The following is an 18,119-nucleotide window of genomic DNA, read 5'->3' as shown; positions in this document are numbered from 1 at the left end:
GTGTTTACTAGCAGTAGTGATAGTAGACATCCTTGTCCTGTCCCTGATTTTAATATGAATAGTTCTGAGGTTCCCTCTTAACATGATGCTAGGTTCTGGATTGAGATAAATGTACTTAATTATGTTAAGGAAGTACCAACTGCCATTTTATTGATAGTTTTTTGTGTTTTTTTTTAAAGAAGACTAGATGTTGGATTTTATCAAATGCCTCTCAGCATCTAGGAAAATGACTTTTAATCTATTAGTATGATGGAAATAAATTAATAGCTTTCCTAGTATTAAACCATCCTTGCATCCCTGGAATAAGTCACACTTGGTCATGATATGTTAGTTTTCTAATGCGCTACTGGGTGTTGTTTAATAATGTTTTGTGGGGCACCTAGGTGGCTCAGTGGGTTAAAGCCTCTGCCTTGGGCTCCAGTCATGACACCAGGGTTCTGGGATTGAGCCCCGCATCGGGCTCTCTGCTCAGCAGGGAGCCTGCTTCCCCCTTTCTCTCTCTGCCTGCCTCTCTGTCTACTTGTGATCTCTGTCTGTCAAATAAATAAAATCTTAAAAAAAAAATAATGTTTTGTATTGATTATTTTTGTGTAATATTCCTTTGAATGGTGTCTATTATTTTGGTTTTCTTCTTTAGGGGTGTCATTTATGTATATGTTTATTTTGTATGTACTCCATAACTATGACATTATCCCTTTAACTTCTTGTGTGTTGATTCTTCATACTCTTTCTTTTTTTTATCCTCTTCCACATCTCCAGCTGTCTTTCATCAGTGCCCACCCTTTGTGCAGCTTTCAAGATGCACTTGACCGGCATTCTATGATTTTTTTTTCATATCTTCCTTTAATTCTGCCAATACATGTATAGTCTACTTCTGTTGCTTTATCATTGTTTCCTGTGAAACTGCATATAGGTGGTTACTCACTTGGTTTTAAAAATTCAGGAATACAGGGGCATCTGGGTAGCTCAGTGGGTTAAGCCTCTGCCTTCAACTCAGGTCATGATCCCAGCATCCTCAGATAGAGCCCCTGCTTGGCTCCCTGCTTGGTGGGAAGCCTGCTTCTTCCTCTCCCACTCCCCCTGCTTGTATTCCCTCTTTCGCTGTGTCTCTGTCAAATAAATAAATAAAATCTTAAAAAAAAAATTCAAGAATATATTTAGCCACCAGTTTCATCTCTGTCATTAGACATTTTTCTGGCAAATATTTCTTGATCATCATTTAGTTTTCATTTTTTTCCTGCTTTTTTTCTTCCCTTATTATCTTTTTATAGATCCTGAGATGATTCCCTTTTGATGAATCACATTAGAATAAGACAAGTTTTTCGGAATCAGCTATTTTCAAAAGGCTTCTGTGAGAGAGAGAGGTGTGGACCATGTTCCAGCTAGGAGGAGTTTTTCTTATGAGAATGTGGGTTATTTTAGCCTTTAGCTTGGCCTGGCCAATTGATAGTAGCAGATTTGGCCCATTCATAAAGCAAAGTCACTTCCCTCCTCACTGGACACCATAGACAGCTTTCATCAAGTATGGCTTTTCTGTACAACATTTCATTCAGCTTTGTGTCTTCTCCTTTTTTCTAGAAACCTCACCAGCTTGAGATCCACACCAGAAGAGCTCTCCCTCAAACTGCTATACTCTTACTCTAAAACAAGGGTCAGCCACGACAGCCCATATGCCAGCTGCCTGTTTTTATAAAGTTTTTTGAAACACAGCCACGCCCACATGTTCACAAGCCGTCTATGGCTGCTCGAGCTCTCCTGCGATAGAGTTGAGTAGTTGAGACAGAGACCATATGTCTACAAAACCTAAAATAGTTACTATTTGGCTGTTTAAGAAAAAGTGTGCTGGCCCCTGTTGTAAAAAGCTGGGTTTACATTTCAGTGTGTTTCACCTAGGGCTCTGAGGGCTCTTTCTCTGCTCCATTTCCTGGGACAGCCTCATTTTGGAGCTTCTGTGTTTCAGCTTGACCTTCACTGATTTTGCAAGTCTTTTGTTTTTTGTTTGGGGAGTCTCTGTTGTTTCCTAGATTTATAAAGGATGGATGGGCTTTGCATTACTGTTTTTCTTGTTTTCCTTTCCACTTTCGGGTGGTTTTTCTGAGATGTGAATGAGAAAATGTTCACTCACTTCACCCTGTCTCTTTTTTTTTTTTTTTTTTAAAGATTTTATTTATTTATTGAACAGAGAGAGAGAGAGATCACAAGTAGGCAAAGAGGCAGGCAGAGAGAGAGGGGAAAGCAGGCTCCCCTATGAGCAGAGAGCCTGATGCGGGGCTTGATCCCAAGACCCTGGGATCATGACCTGAGCCGAAGGCAGAGGCTTAACCCACTGAGCCACCCAGGCGCCCCTCACCCTGTCTCTTAAAATGAGAAGTCCTCCGATGATATTCCAAGAAATTGTTCTTGTTTGCTTCTTTGGTTGGTTGGTTTTTGGTCATCGGAGAGCGATCCCAGCATCCTAAATGTCTTTGTCCTAGTTATATGTAGATTTTTTTTTCTCCTTCGTTTAGTACTTTTAATGAAATAATCATTTTATGTTTAAATATATACATTTACATGAGGTTGTGTGTGTGTTGGAGGGCGGGCACCAAGGTGAGAATATTTCTGGAGGAAATGTAAGCTGAATGTAACTGTTATGAGAACAGATTTCCACATCTGTCTTGTACACAGCTGTATCTCCAATACCCAGAGCAGTGTCTGGTCCATAGTAGGCACTCAGTATCCACGTGCAGAGTGAAGGGCTGGAAAGGCAACCCTCTGCCTACAACGGCTTGCTGTTGGGTATGCAGCAATGCCAAAAGATGAGATAAGAACTTCAGGAAGAGGAGTCAGTTTGGGATGGGTAGGAGTGATGAGGAAGACTGATTTACAAATCCAGTTTAGGAGTCAAAAGCTCTAGCAACTGGGGACTAGCATAAGGTTTTCAAATGAGAAATTGCTGATATTCTTTGCAAACTGGGCAAATCATGAAATTAAAATTCTTTCTTCATTTCAGAGCAAAAAAAAAAAAAGAAAAGAAAAGAAAGAAAAATATCAAAAGGACTAACAAGGGAAATAAAAAAAAAAACACATAGAGAAACTACGGTGGTATCTGGATGTGCTTTTTAAATTAGAAGGCACTTTGGCAAAATGTCCTTTCTGTGAGGACATTTTATTTATTTATTTGACAGAGACACAGTGAGAGATAAGCAGGAGCAAAGGGAGAGGGAGAAGCAGGCTTCCCAACGAGCAGGGACCCCGATGTGGGGCTCAATCCCAGGACCCCAGGGTCATGACCTGAGCTGAAGGTAGACGCTTAACAACTGAGCCACCCAGGCAATCCCTGTGAGGACATTAAAAAATAAGAATAATAATATCAGTTTCCAGTTCTCCAGGCAATTCCACATGTCAAGAAGGTTACCTACCTACTTGATTGACCCAAGCCTGAAAGTGACAGTAACAACTTGACAGACCGATAAAGGTTGACTTTTCCTTGCCAGCCGCTGGCCCCATAGGAGATATTAATTGCTGCCGTTTTTATCTTGTATCAGATATTTCAAAAGTAAGACCTAAGAAATTCACTTGCATTTGTTTAGGTTGAAAAAAAAAGAGAGAGGTTTCACTCAATCTGTTTCAGAAAATATAGGCACCTTGAGACTGAACATTTCTTTCAAGGCAATCACATTAGGGACATTGTATGCATTTGGGGTGATAAAAATTGAGCTGTGGTCTATCCTGTTGCATAATTTTCATTCTAAAATTACTTGTACTGGACATAATGACCCCATCAGTCAACCTATCATCTGGTTAGTTAAACGAAGTAAAATAATCTCAGCTGGTCTCAGAGGAGTGGGGCTGAGATTTCCTGTGGGTTTGTTCTAGATCTCTGTCGGCCAGCCAGCATTGGCTCTTACCTTCAGTCTCCATGGCAAAGACTACGCAGGCCGAGGGAGAAGCCGCTTTAGATGAGGTCTGTAACCCAAGATGGAAACACTTAACGAGGCCAAGTTTTTTTTGTTTTTTTGTTTTTTTTCTTTCTAGTGGATCTAATGCACAGTGATTGTTCCTAATTAGGCGGTCTTACTTGAAAAGTTCTCCCCAAATGCCAGGAGAGAGCTCTCTTTAAGTGTCTTTGAAACAAAGATACATTGGGGCAGAAAGTCCGTTTTCACTTAAGAAGTCACAGCTGCATAAACAATGTTTGTGCACTACAAGAGGAAAATTTATAGTATTTGTCAGGAAAAAATAAACACATTGGGGACTGTTGGTGACAGTGTCACACTTGGTGATCCTTTGAGCCAGCCAACACAAGAAACAGATCAACAGTGGAGACAGCTTTCTCATGTTTTGGAGCAGCATTTTTTTTTTTTTAACCTTACCCATTCTCTGTTTCACATTTCAAGAAGACCTATACTTCTATGAATGTTGGGAAAAGAGAGTAGGGTAGGGTTATGGATCCTTCGCTATCCTCATTCTCTATGCTTTCTGGAATAGAAGTTCTCCCTTAAAAAAAGAAAAGAAAAAAATAAATTCTCTTAAGAATTTCAGTGGTTGTAGGCATTCACTCCCGGTCTTGGGATTTGACTCAGAGCAGTGTTTTCCAGACTAAATTTCATGGAGGGTTAAAATTGGTTTTAAAACCCATACAGAGTTTCCATCTTTTAATTTTCTAAAGAAAGGTCATTTAAACAAAACAGAGTATTTTTATTATCTACTATAACCCTCACTTTTTAGAAGAAATGAACATTTTAATTCCAAAAGAGAAGGGTAAGGAAAGCAAGCATAAAAATCTCAAAATAAATGACTGAGCCTTTTGCTGAATACATTCAACTCTAGGAGACAACTCAATCTATTTTCCTGATCCTTCTCATTTCGCTGCTGGAAGTTGAAGATCATGTCAACAACTGGCCCCGGGGCCATGACTGGCATTTGGAATTCACTACATGAGGGAAAGACCACAGAGAAATTCTAGTGCCAAGTGCTGTAGAACAGGGAGGTGTTTGGTCCTTTCATGGTCATCCATCGTTACCCCGTATCTCAGCAAACTCTAAGTGTTTAAAGGGGTCTTAGGGGATTCAACTGTTGTGAATTTTTAGTTTATTAAAGGTACAGCAAAATTTATATTAAACACCCCAAAAGTTTTAAATCTTTAAAGCTCGGTGGAATTTCAAAGAGCTTAAATAAAGATGTTTTCTTTTTAGTAACTGGACTCTAGACAATGAATTTTAAAAGTAGTAGTATTGTAAAAACTGTTCTGAACATTTTTAGGACAACTTGTGGTCCCAGTGAGAGCACGTAGACTTCCTGGTGCTTTCATCCAGGAAGGGGTGTGTGTGTGTGTGTGTGTGTGTGTGTATGTGTGTGTGTGTGTGCTCATATACATGTGCATGCAGGAGTGTGTGTGTGTGTGTGCGTGCCCATGTAAATGTGGTGTGCCCATGTGCGTGTACATGTGTGCATGTGTGTGGCAGCTAGAAGCACATGCCAGGGAGCACCCTGCTTCTGTTTCTCAGGGCCCCAGGAACTTGTTGCTATGACCCTCATAGACTAACTACATGCTTTTGGTCCTTTATCTGGGAGCATCTAAACAGAAAAAAGGCAGATTGGAGGAGTACAGGCAGAAACTGAATGTTAAGGACCCAGAGAAAGCAGTTAGAAGGGGAAGCAGCCAGAGACGTGCATGGAGGAAGAAGACCAAGGGCAAGGAGCGCCTACATCAAACTTCTTACATTGAGTCCTCAGGCCTCCATGGATGCATGGCCATCCCGAGTGAAGCCTTATGAGTTCTGTCTCTTACATGGTACTCCTATCTGTTTAACACAAAGGCTTATGATTGATTGGAATCTTCTGTCCCAGAAAGGATTGTAATGATTGGCATTTCTGAGAAGGAAATCTAATCAGCTACAAAAATTTCCCGGCAGACTTTCGTGGTTAGGCCCAGGGAGAAAATGGACCCTTCCAAGAGGTTTAGTGTTTAATACTCCCTTCTACCTCTCACCAGCTTTCCCACCATCAGCCATTGGGGCCTGGGATGCTGAGCTGAGTAAAGAAAGTCTAGCTACCTGGACAGCCTGATGGGTTAGGGTCTACGAGAGGGAAGACTGGATCAGGACTCAGAAGAATGGGATTGGTCTGCATAATCTTGAAAAATTCCTCTACATTCTCCAGCCTTCTATTTAAAAATCTGTAAGACAAAGAAGGCTGTTGTTTGTCACTGGTTTGGGTTTTGTTTTTATTAGTTTAATTTATAGTATTTGTTTGGTACTTTTTCAATAGCAGAATACTGTTTTCACCAGAAATGCTCTTTGAAAATGGATATAAGTAAATAACCATGAAACCAACCTGATAATGTAGAGAAAGGCAGGGGGATGGGCTCTGGAAGCCACACCAGAGGCACCCGATGCACTTAGCCCATCTTCTCCATTCTGAGAAGCTCTTGTTGAAATTGTGGGGTAGATGGGATCTGACATCCTTCCAGGCCCCACAGTAGCTGATGCTATGCTCCAGTTCTAGAAAATCTATTTGGGGTGTGTGTGTGGGTGTGTGGTTAACATTTCAAAGATGAGTTTTAGTCTGTACATAGAGATACGGGGTAGATGGCAAGAAAGGTCATGGCAAGATAAACAGCTTACTCCTAATGAAGCACACACACACACAAAACAGTTATGAAGGTCCTGAGATCTAGCACAGACCCAATACCATAAGTCAGGCCAACAGAAAGGCATAAACTGTAGTCTACTGAATAAAAACAAATGCCTTTCAATCAACCACAGTTAGGATTCAGAGTGTAACTTGCTGATATACATGAATAGTCATATGTAGTTTCATGAGCATAAATCTACTTCATCGATAAATATAGACATTTAAAGTAGGAGGAAAATCTTGATATGAATGTAGTAAAAGCTATAGAATGAATGGAAAAATAATGTCTTAAAACTTCTGTTCGAGGTTTAATATGAGTTGTTGCCTATGAAAAGCAAATTCTCCAAAAAGATAAAAATGAAGTAAATTATTCTCCTTTTCACTGATATCAGATATCAGAACTCTTCAGTGTGGTGATAGGGCAGCTGTGTCAGGTGAAATGCACACTTAAATTTATGCATTTGAGTTTTACAAGAAATGTTGTTAACCTTGGGAAGAAGGTTAACTAAGAGTTTAAATATCCTTTCTTGAATAACTAAAACATCTCCATAATTTCTTTGCAATTTTTTATATCCAATATATAAACACTTTAAGGTAAGCAATAATAATCTTTGGTTTAAATATTAAAGTGACGATTCTGGAATTATATGGTAAAATAAACAAGTGCTGTGCTTTATGGCTCAGCCATCTTAGGAGACAAATACATTATTTTATATAAGTTCTTTTTATTTTCCATGATATGCTTACTTTATATAATTTATACCAAATTTCCCTCTGATTAGGTTGAAATACATTTTCTAGGAGATATTTCTGTCTATAAAGGCACACCTTCCTGTTTTACAATAAAATAGCAAATGCAACATGGGGGGTTAAGGGGGTAGGAGAAGAATAAATGAAACAAGATGGGATTGGGAGGGAGACAAACTATAAGTGACTCTTAATCTCACAAAACAAACTGAGGGTTAATGGGGGGAGGGGGGTTGGGGGGGTGGGGTTATGGACATTGGGGAGGGTATGTGCTATGGTGAGTGCTGTGAAGTGTATAAACCTGGTGATTCACAGACCTGTACCCCTGGGGATAAAAATATATGTTTATAAAAAAAAAAAGTAAAATAGCAAATGCCATATTTCGACCTTTGAAATGCCAATTTATAATAAAGAGCCTGAGCTTTTATATTTCATGGCTAGCATAACAAAACTACAAAATGGCATCTTAAGCAACATGTATTTTTAAATTGAATGGAGCTTCAACATGGCAAGTTTTTAAATTAGCAAAGTATTAACAGCCACACCTGGTAAGATCAAACAGGCCATATTTTACAATTGAACTTAAACTCCAGAAAAATGCATTAGAAATGTAAAAGGCTGGCGTGGCATCTATTTGAGCGAGGTCATTGTCACCACTATAATATTTTAAGAGGTCTCTTGTGAAATGAAAATGTGGGAAATCACTTAAAAGGACAGAGCCACACTTGGAAATATTTAGTTCACGATATGTGTCATATTGGTTTTGGGAGAGTAGTCCACATGTGGAAATTCATTCTATCAGCCCCAAAAAAGAAAATGTTTTCACTCTAACGATTTTGATGAGAATTATGATGCAGTCATTTTTGTCACCTAGAATTACCTGCTTAGCAGAATTTCCAGATATGAACATCGTATGGATTTTGCAAAGCTCTTTCATTTAAGAAAAGAATTTTCAAAACAACTGAAAAAATAGTAGTTGACTCCATGAGTCCTTAGCTCTCCTCTACAATCCAGTTTAGTCTCAGTCTAGAAAAAGCCAGACCTGACATTGAAGGAGCCCAGAACAACCCAGACTGTCCATCCATCTGTCTGTCCATCCATCCATCTAACCTTTCATCTATCCATCTATCTGACTATCCAACTATCCACCCATCCAACCATCTAATCATCCACTAATATTTTTGAAAGAACAACTATGGTGACTGAATTGAGTTTTAATTTATTCATATAAATTATGTGGTTTATTCATTAATATTCATTAAATGAATATTTATTGATATGTTACTTATCCCATAAATTATGTTGTCTCTACAACAAACTAACAATAATGAACAATTATACTTAACATTTATAAATAAATCACAACTTCTCAAAGTCCTCTTGTCCAACTCATGTCGGCTAATCCATGCTTGGTATCAGTGGGATCTAAAATGGAGTGGTTATCATTCCCTTGTGCAGACAAGATTGAAAAGCCTAAAGCAAAGGGACATATATCCATTCACTCTATAAGTTAGCCCTAGAGTCAGAGCTAAAACTTATGTTTTCTGACACCTGATGCTGTCTACTTCTTACTTTTTTTTTTTTTTAAGATTTTATTTATTTGACAGAGAGAGAGAGAGAGAGAGAGATCACAAGTAGGCAGAAAGGCAGGCAGTGGGGGTTGGGAAGCAGGCTCCCTGCTGAGCAGAGAGCCCGATGCGGAGCTCGATCCCAGGACCCTGAGATCATGACCTGAGCTGAAGGCAGAGGCTTAACCCACTGAGCCACCCAGGTGCCCCTACTTGTTACTTTGATTCCCTGGTTCTATCTTCACTTCAAGGAGTCAGAGAAGCCATCCCATCTCTCCCATGCCCTCTTGCAAGGAGGGGAAAAAACTAGCCATGAGTCATGATGAGTAAAATAATGGGACATGGTATGAAGACTATAAGTGTTGGAATCAGGCAGAAAAATGTTTATATCTTGATATCAACACTACTTTCAGCAGTAGTTTGGACAAGTTCCTATACCTTTGAGCCCCAGTTTCCCCATCTTTAAAATGAGGATAGTAATATTATTTTTGCAGGCTTTTAATTAATAATTAAATGAGGTGCTTATAATATACACATAGTTTCAGGGCACCTGGGTGGCCCAGTCAGCTAAGCGTCTGCCTTCGGCTCAGGTCATGATCCCTGATCTTAGAATTGAGCCCCACATCCGGCTCCCTGCTCAGCAGAGAGTCTGCTTCTCCCTCTCCCTCTGCCCCTCTCCTCCCACCTCACTTGTGCTCTTTTTTTCTCTCTCTTTCTCCTCCTCTCAAATAAATAAATAAAACAAAACAAAACAAAATAAAATAAAAACACATACACATAGTTTCTGGCACATGGTGAATAACAAGTGAAGAAGGGAGAGATATTTTTTATTAAAGGGAAGATTGAGTCTGTTTCAAACTAGACAATAAGCATTGTATTGTAAACATTGATGTAAAGTAACCCAGTTTACTGATATCTATTGATTGTCCTATGAGAATATCAGCCTTGTGGTCACTAGACCCCTTGGGTGACACATAGTAAGGCTGAGCAATAAATAGCCAGTCTGCCAACCCAATTAAGGCCGACAGCATATGGCGCCCATAACATGGTCCCAGAAACATAAGGTGAACACTCAACACTGTCTAGACCAGAGGCTGCAAGTTCTGGAGCCAGCCTCATAAATTAAATGAAAGAAGGAGGTTGAGGATTGGCCGTGGGAAAATGGAAAGCATGCGTCCTCCTGGAAGGAGGGAGCAACTCTGAACTCCAGGAGACTGGAAAGGGGGTGGGGTGGGGAGAACAGAATACATGGACAGTGTTTCCATCTTGGGGTTTCAAGAGAAACTGGAAGTCCTGATTACGTGAACTCACCCAGGGGCTAGATGTGGCTGACAAAACCACTCTGTCTGGGTCCCATAAAACACATCCATGTCCCAGCTGGGACTCTATTTGGGACTCTATTCTGCACCTCCAGGTAAGAGAAAGAACTAACTGGATTTCAAAGGAAAGCATAATGGTTTTTCAGTTCACAATTGTCTGCCCTCTGTTCACATCCAATCACATGAACGACTTTTTCTGCACATAGAGTAGAATATTGACATTCTTATTGCCCTAAGGTAGCAGAGGGAGAAGTTGGGCGATCAGAATCTTGAATTGTGTAAGGAAATTCCCTGTGCTATTAACATGCATCCTTTGATGGAGTCTTAACTTATTTCTAAGTTAAGTGTCTCCCGGCCACAGTCTCCTGATAGACCCCTGGGAAGGGATCTTCCTTCCAGCTGGAGTACTGGAAACGGCTAAGCCGACCCTGAGAAACTTGTTTGCCTACATCTTTAGACTATGAGCTGTATAACTGGCAGTATTTCTCTTGTAGTGACAGCCAGGAAGCTGGCAGCTAAATTTTCTAGAAACTCTTCACATGTATTTTGTGTGCTTACCTTAGTCCTGCCTTTGTATTAATTTTTTTGAAAAATTATAAATTTATTATTGAAGTGTAATTGACATACAGTGTAATATTAGTTTCAGGTGTACAGCATATTGATTTAACAATTCTGTACATTACTCAATGTTCACCATGATGCTAGGATAAGTATAATCACCATCTGTCACCATTCAAAATTATTACAATATTGTTGACTATATTTCCTGTGCTGTACTTTTGATCCCCATAACTTATTTTATAACTGGAAATTTATACCTCTTAACGCTCTTTATCTATTTCACCCATCTCCCCACCCGCCTCCATCTGGCAACCATAATTTTGTTCTTTGTAGTTAAGAGTCTGTTTGCATGTATGTTCATTTGTTTTGTTTTTTATATTTTATATATAAGTAAAATCATATAGTATTTGTCTTTCTCTGACTGACTTATATCACTTAGCATAACACCCTCTGGGCCCATCCATGTTATCATAAATGGCAAGATTTCTTCTTTTTTATGGCCAAATAATATCCCATTGTGTGTATATATGTATATATACATATATATGTGTATATATGTGTGTGTGTATATATATATATGTATATACGTGTGTGTGTGTGTATACACATATATGTATACACATGCCACATTTTCTTTACCCATTCATCCATGCATAGACACGGGTTACTTCCATATCTTGGCTTTTGTAAATAATGCTGTAATAAACCCAGGGAGGCATATATCTTTTTGAAGTGATTGTTTCATTTTCTTTGAGTAAATACTCAGTAGTGGAATTACTAGGTCATATTGTATTTCTATTTTTAATTCTTTGAGGGATCTCCATGTTGTTTTCCAGAGTGGTTGCAATAATTTATATTCCCATTCCCTTTTCTCCATACTCTGGCCAACACTTGTTATTTCTTATCTTTTTGGTACTAGCCATTCTGATAGGTGTGAGATGATATCTCATGGTTTCAATTTGCATTTCCTTGGTAATTAGTGATGTTGAGCATCTGTTCATGTGTCTGTTGGCCATCTGTATGTCTTCTTTGGAAATAGGTCTATTCAGGTTCTCTTCCCATTTTTTAATCAGCTTTTTTTTGAGTTGTATATGTTCTTTATATATTTTGGATATTAACCCTTTAACACATACATCATTTGCAAATATCTTCTCCAATTCAGTAGGTTGCCTTTTTGTTTTGTTTATGGTTTCCTTTTTGGTGCCAAATCTTTTTATTTTGGTATGATCCAAATAGTTTATTTTTGCTTTTTTCCCCTTGCCTGAGGATATATAGTTCTAAATATGTTGTTAAGGCTAATGTCAAAGATTACTGCCTATGTTTTCTTTTAGGAGTCCTGTGGTTTCATGTCTCACATTTAGGTTTGTAATCCAATCTGAGTTTACTTTTGTGTGTGGCGTAAGAAAGTGGTCCAGTTTCATTCTTTTGCATGTAGCTGTCCAGTTTTCTCAACAATATTTATTGAAAAGCCTATCTTTTCACCATTGTATGTTCTTATCTCCTTTGTCATAGATTAATGGGTCATTTAGGCATGAATTTATTTCTGGAATGTTTATTGATCTATGTATCTATTTTTGTGCTTGTACCTTACTGTTTTGATTTCTATAGCTTTATTGTGATACCTTCCGCTTTGTGCTTCTTTTTCTATTGAAAAAAAAAAAAAATTTTTTTTAATGGTCCATACAGATTTTAGGATTATTTGGTTTACTTTCAGGGATTACATTGAATCTGTAGATTGTTCTAGGCAATATGAACATTTAAATAATACTAATTTTTCCAATACATGAGCATATTATTTTTTTATTCCTGATTCTGATTTTCTCCTTACATATTTTTATTTTGCTGTATTACAACTATTTTAGTAATCCCCTTAAATCCCATTTTTGGAATGTTCTGTGGCAAAAATCAATTTTAAAAATAAATAGAAATAGACTGTTGCTCAGGAATTTAAAGGAAAAAGCTACTGATATGTGTAACAGTTTGGATGGGTCTCAAGGACATTATGTTTAGTATAAAAATCCAATCTCAAAAGGTGACATACTATGTGATTCCATTTATGTAAGAGTCTTGAAAGGCAAAATTTATAGTGATGGAGAACAGATCAGTGATTGTCAGAGGACAGAGATATGATGGGTAGAGAGGGTAGATTCAACTGTAAAAGGGTAGCATAAGAGAGTTCCTTGAAGTGATGGAACAGCTCTGTATGTTGATTGTGGTGGTGGTGACAGAAATTTATAATGGAATCAAACTGCATAGAACTACACACATACACAAGGACATGCAAAAACTGATGAAAACTGAGTAAGATCTGTAGTCTGGTTAGCACTATTGTCCTAGTTTTACTGTTGTACCACAGTCATATAAGATGGCAACATGCGGGAAAGTTGGGTGAAGAGTTCACAAAACCCATGTGCTGTATTTTGCAGCTTTCTATCCATCTATAGTCTCTGGATAATCTATGAATATAATCTATAGATCTAGAATTATTTCAAAGTAAAAGATTAACAAATAAGTAGATGCATGACAAATTACCCAGGTACATATAAAACACCTGAGTTATTTACTTGGCAAATTCTTTCCTTTGCTAGTAATACTGATTTTGCTAAGGGCCTCTTATTTCTCCAGGATCTCACTTTATTTGTAATAAACAGTTTTAAAACCTGTAGCTAAAGCCCCTCTGGGAAATTGTGATGTAATAATTAGTCAGTGCTCAAAAAACCCACCTGGGAATGTGTTAGATATATAATTGTTGCTTAGAACTAGACATCGCTCTGGAATTTCTTATTTTTACTGGTACCCATTGCTAATAAAGAAATCTCTCCACTCAAAGTTCTACTGAAATGAATAAAGGAAAATAAGAAGGGACATCTAAAAATTATATGTTTATTGATATAGAGAATTACACATGCATACATACTCTCTCAGAACATGATTGGATTTGTTGTCAATTATTTTTCAGTTATTTCCATACTGACCAGATCAACTATTGAGCAGTTATCAAAACACCTGGAAACAATGGAACAGCTACCATTTGCATTTGGAATAGATAATGTTTTGCATAGCATTAGACAAGTTAATGAATAAATTTGAAGTAAACTGTCCCACAGGCCAACTTAGGCTACATGTGAGTTTGTGAATGTTTTGTGACTTAGTGTTGAAGCAAACCCAGATAACAGGAGCAAAACAGTATTCAACGCAACTTCATAACAGTAATTCCAGCCCCATTAACTTTATAGCTCCTGATAATCCTAAACAACAAAAATACCCACCTTTTTATAAGAAAATTCATAAGTTTCATTTTGAGAACAGAAAAGATTGTTAAAGTGGCTATAAAAATGCAGAATTTCGTAATATAGAGTAATGTAGGTAACATAGCAACCATTTACATTCAATTAAGCAAAAGTCAGAGTGAAATTACATCAATTCTGAGTGCAGATTCCCATGTGTATGTATGTTGAGGGGAGGGGTTTCCACACCACCAAGAAATTTTTTGACACCAGTTGGGTCTCCTATAGTTTAACTGGATTCTGATATTACCAATGAGAGGAAACATCAAGTTAATCCACAGGTTAAGGTCTCAGTCCCACAAAATGTCTTCCCGACGTCAGACGCTGATTCCAAACCACAGTTAATACCTGTGCTTCTGACTGGCTATAAATCAGATGTTCCCATCAGCAACTCCATGGGTCCTATTAATTTGCTCCTAGAACTCAGGAAACTAACACTCACTAGATAATCAGTTTATTATAAAGGATATTAAGGGATATGAATTAATAGCCCAATGAAGAGATACACAGGGCAAGGTCCCAAGGCAAGGGGCAGAGCCCTCATAAAGTTTGGGGCCTGGCACAGTGGGACATGGAAGCATTCTTGTTTGCCAACCTGGAAGCTCTCAGAACACTATCTCAGAATTGAACTATATGTGTATGTAGCAGGAATTCCTGTATTCTATACACATATAGTTCAATTCTGAGACATATTCAAAAGGTGAACTCTTTCACATTTTGGATTCTTATGGAGGCTTCATTACATAGGCATGATTGGGTATTTCATTGGCCACTGGCTATCAATTCAACCTCCAGCCCAGTCTCCTCCCAGAAGGTTGGGTGGGACTGGAATTTCCAGCTATCTAAAGACAAGGTTGATTCCATTGGCAATTAATCCCCATCCTTTAGTGCTTTCCGAAAGTCACCTCAATAACATAACATAATACACCTTTACAGTTCTCAACACTTAGGAAATTCCAAGAGTTTTATAAGCTTTACAAAGCTTATCTAATTTTCTTTCTTTCTTTCTTTCTTTCCTTTCTTTCTTTTGTCTTTCAAACAATATTGCCTCAAGGCAGGCAAATGGATAGAAGAGCTTCGCTCATATTCTTTTAGGTATAACTATTCATTATACATATAGTTCAATTCTGAGTTACACAGGAAATAGGTGACTAACAAATGTCATATAGTCTGAGACTATATGAAAGGCAAGAGAAAATATGAAAAACTGAGAAAAAGAACCAGAAACCAACATCCATTTATTTATGCATAAAATAATGTTTAGATACAAAAGCCATAATGCAATTAATAACCTTATGAATGCCTTTGCCCTCAAATTCTATGGAATATTGTCCAAGACATGGAGAAGATTGAGACTAAGAGATGACAAGATACTAAAGACAGAGGATTGAATGAGATTGTGTATAAAATACCTGTCACATCAGCACTACCCAAATTATAAAGATGACATAAACAACTTCAGGTGTGAGAATCAATATATTTTTCATTTGAGCAAATCTAAACTCATTTGATGAGCTCTTCAAGGTGAGTCAGTAAATATCCCCAAGGATGTTAACTTTCCAAATTATTCTATAGCTTTCTTCATGTGTGGGATTACAGCACTTTACCTCAGGTGTACTTCCTTGTCTTCCCACTGGTCCAGATACACACACACACACCCCAGATTGTTCCAAGTGTATGCTGTACTCTTAAACTACATTTAGAGCATGACACATGCAGGAAAGTGAAAGGGATTTTGTTGAACCTCTTTTCTTCTCTTTGTATCAAACTTAAGTCAACATGGTTTTCTGTGGCTTGTATCTAGGATCACTAGATCCTAGTGATAATTTATTTAGAATTTATTTTTGTACCAGATACTCCTTAGGCTCCACAGACATTTCATAATTTTTTTTTTAAGGAAAAAGAAAATGAATCCATGATGATTATCAAAGTCTTCACCAAGGCAAGGAAACAATTAGTGTTACTTCTGTGCTAGAAAAATTTCTGCCAATCTTGAAAGTATCTCCTGGCTTATGACTCTAAGATCAAATATGAACTTGTCCATAAGAAGAGAAACTTATAAACTATGTATGGCTCAGCTTTAAATATCAATTCTATTGAGCATAGCTGTAAACAAGTCACATCAGACAAAGGTAAGCTCTCTGATAACACATGCTGGGGCTATAACAGCCCAGACCTTTGGTTCTTATGTGTATTTAAGTGCAACCAGGACTGTGGTAAATTTTTTGGCTGTAGAATGGAATAATGGGATCCCTGAAGAGGATACCTAGATTATATGGAATCCTTCTTATTTGAATGTCTGCTAAATTAAATATTTCTTAAACCTTGTGGGTCCAAAGAATTTATATTCCTCTCAGATAGAATTGCTACATAAGTATCTGGCACTGGAGCATGGAGAACAATGGAAAATGGTGTGGAATGTTGGAGGGAATTTTTAGATGCAAAAGACTTGATTCTAGCAGTCCTATGCTCTGTGTGAAATAAGTATCTTACAGCTTTCTATTCTCCAAAGGCCTTCATTTAAACCAAGAACACTAATCTACTTTGGAGAGAAACTGTGATGATTAGAAGAGTGAGAGAGCACTTATATGGGGGAAGAGAACGGATTCAGAAGAGGCAAAAGAAAATGGAACACAGCCAAAGGAACCTGAAGAGAGTTTTTATGCCAGCATAAAGAGTGCCACCAAAACATGTAGGAGGAGGTTGATCTGGAAGCTCATGGAACTTCTAGAGAAGTAGAGAAAGCAGTGAGGAGACCATCTAAGGAAAAAAAGGTGTGTAGGTTCTCATCTTGTCATTGTTTGTCCACCCCTGCTTAGGAAGTTCCCAGTGTGGCCCATATTTTTATTCGATAAGCAAATGTGTTTCCACCATCCAGAAATCTACTGTGATGGAGCAGTGAAACATAGGAGTCTAGAGAAATAGAAGCATGAAGTATACAAGGAAATCCAACAGTGAAAATATTAGATGACTCAAATTTTCCTCAGCATTATGAAGAGACATCCAGAACCTGTCCCTATGCAAGTATCACTTACTGCTCAAGGCCCTGCATGGTCTTAAACAAACAAAGAAACTACAGCTTAACTCCAAGATGACCAAATCTCTCCAAACATTGCTGGGGCCACAAAAATGTGGGAATTTTCATTAAGATTGTTGTTATTGTTGTTGTTGGTGGTGATGATGATAATGAGGATATGGCTATGGAAGAAAATAGCCCGCTATACTGAAGTTTAAAATGTGCCTTTTTTAAACAGACACTTATGTAGCATTTGAGGTACAAGGGAAAAGGAAAAGGACCACAAGGAAAAGCTGAAGAGAAAAGGACAACTCTTTGAAGTGACTTAGATTGGCCCCATCATTCTTACAATGAGCACCATGATCATTAACCATTTATTGAATAGTAGCTACAAGACTGCTTTTCACCCAACAGTTAATCCAAATGTTCTGAATAATTTAATCCTAAAAATTGTCCTTTTAACTTTTTTCTTTGTGTGTAGATAGTTACTGAAAGATGTAAGTCTTGGAGCTGACTGAAGGGATCAAATTCCTCAGTAGCTACTTCTGATGGCATTTAGGGTCTACTCTGATAATCTCAGAAAATCTAATCTCATTATCTGTAATGTAATCACCTCTGTTACTATCTAAGGTCATATTCACTTTTTGGGATATATGGTAATAGTCACATATTCTACTGATTAGGACATAGACATACCTTTTGGGGGCCACCATTCAATCCACTACAATGGTCAATAAAAACATAAATTTAGGCCATTACAAGATGGCCTTATGAAGAGAACAGAGCAGGGAGAAGGGATTATCTGTAATGTAATCACCTCTGTTACTATCTAAGGTCATATTCACTTTTTGGGATATATGGTAATAGTCACATATTCTACTGATTAGGACATAGACATACCTTTTGGGGGCCACCATTCAATCCACTACAATGGTCAATAAAAACATAAATTTAGGCCATTACAAGATGGCCTTATGAAGAGAACAGAGCAGGGAGAAGGGAT

The sequence above is a fragment of the Enhydra lutris genome, unplaced genomic scaffold (assembly GCF_002288905.1).
Source record: "Enhydra lutris kenyoni isolate GAN:26980312 unplaced genomic scaffold, ASM228890v2 scaffoldscaffold15, whole genome shotgun sequence".
Taxonomy (NCBI): Eukaryota; Metazoa; Chordata; class Mammalia; order Carnivora; family Mustelidae; genus Enhydra; species Enhydra lutris.
Note: the sequence above shows the minus strand (reverse complement) of the source record.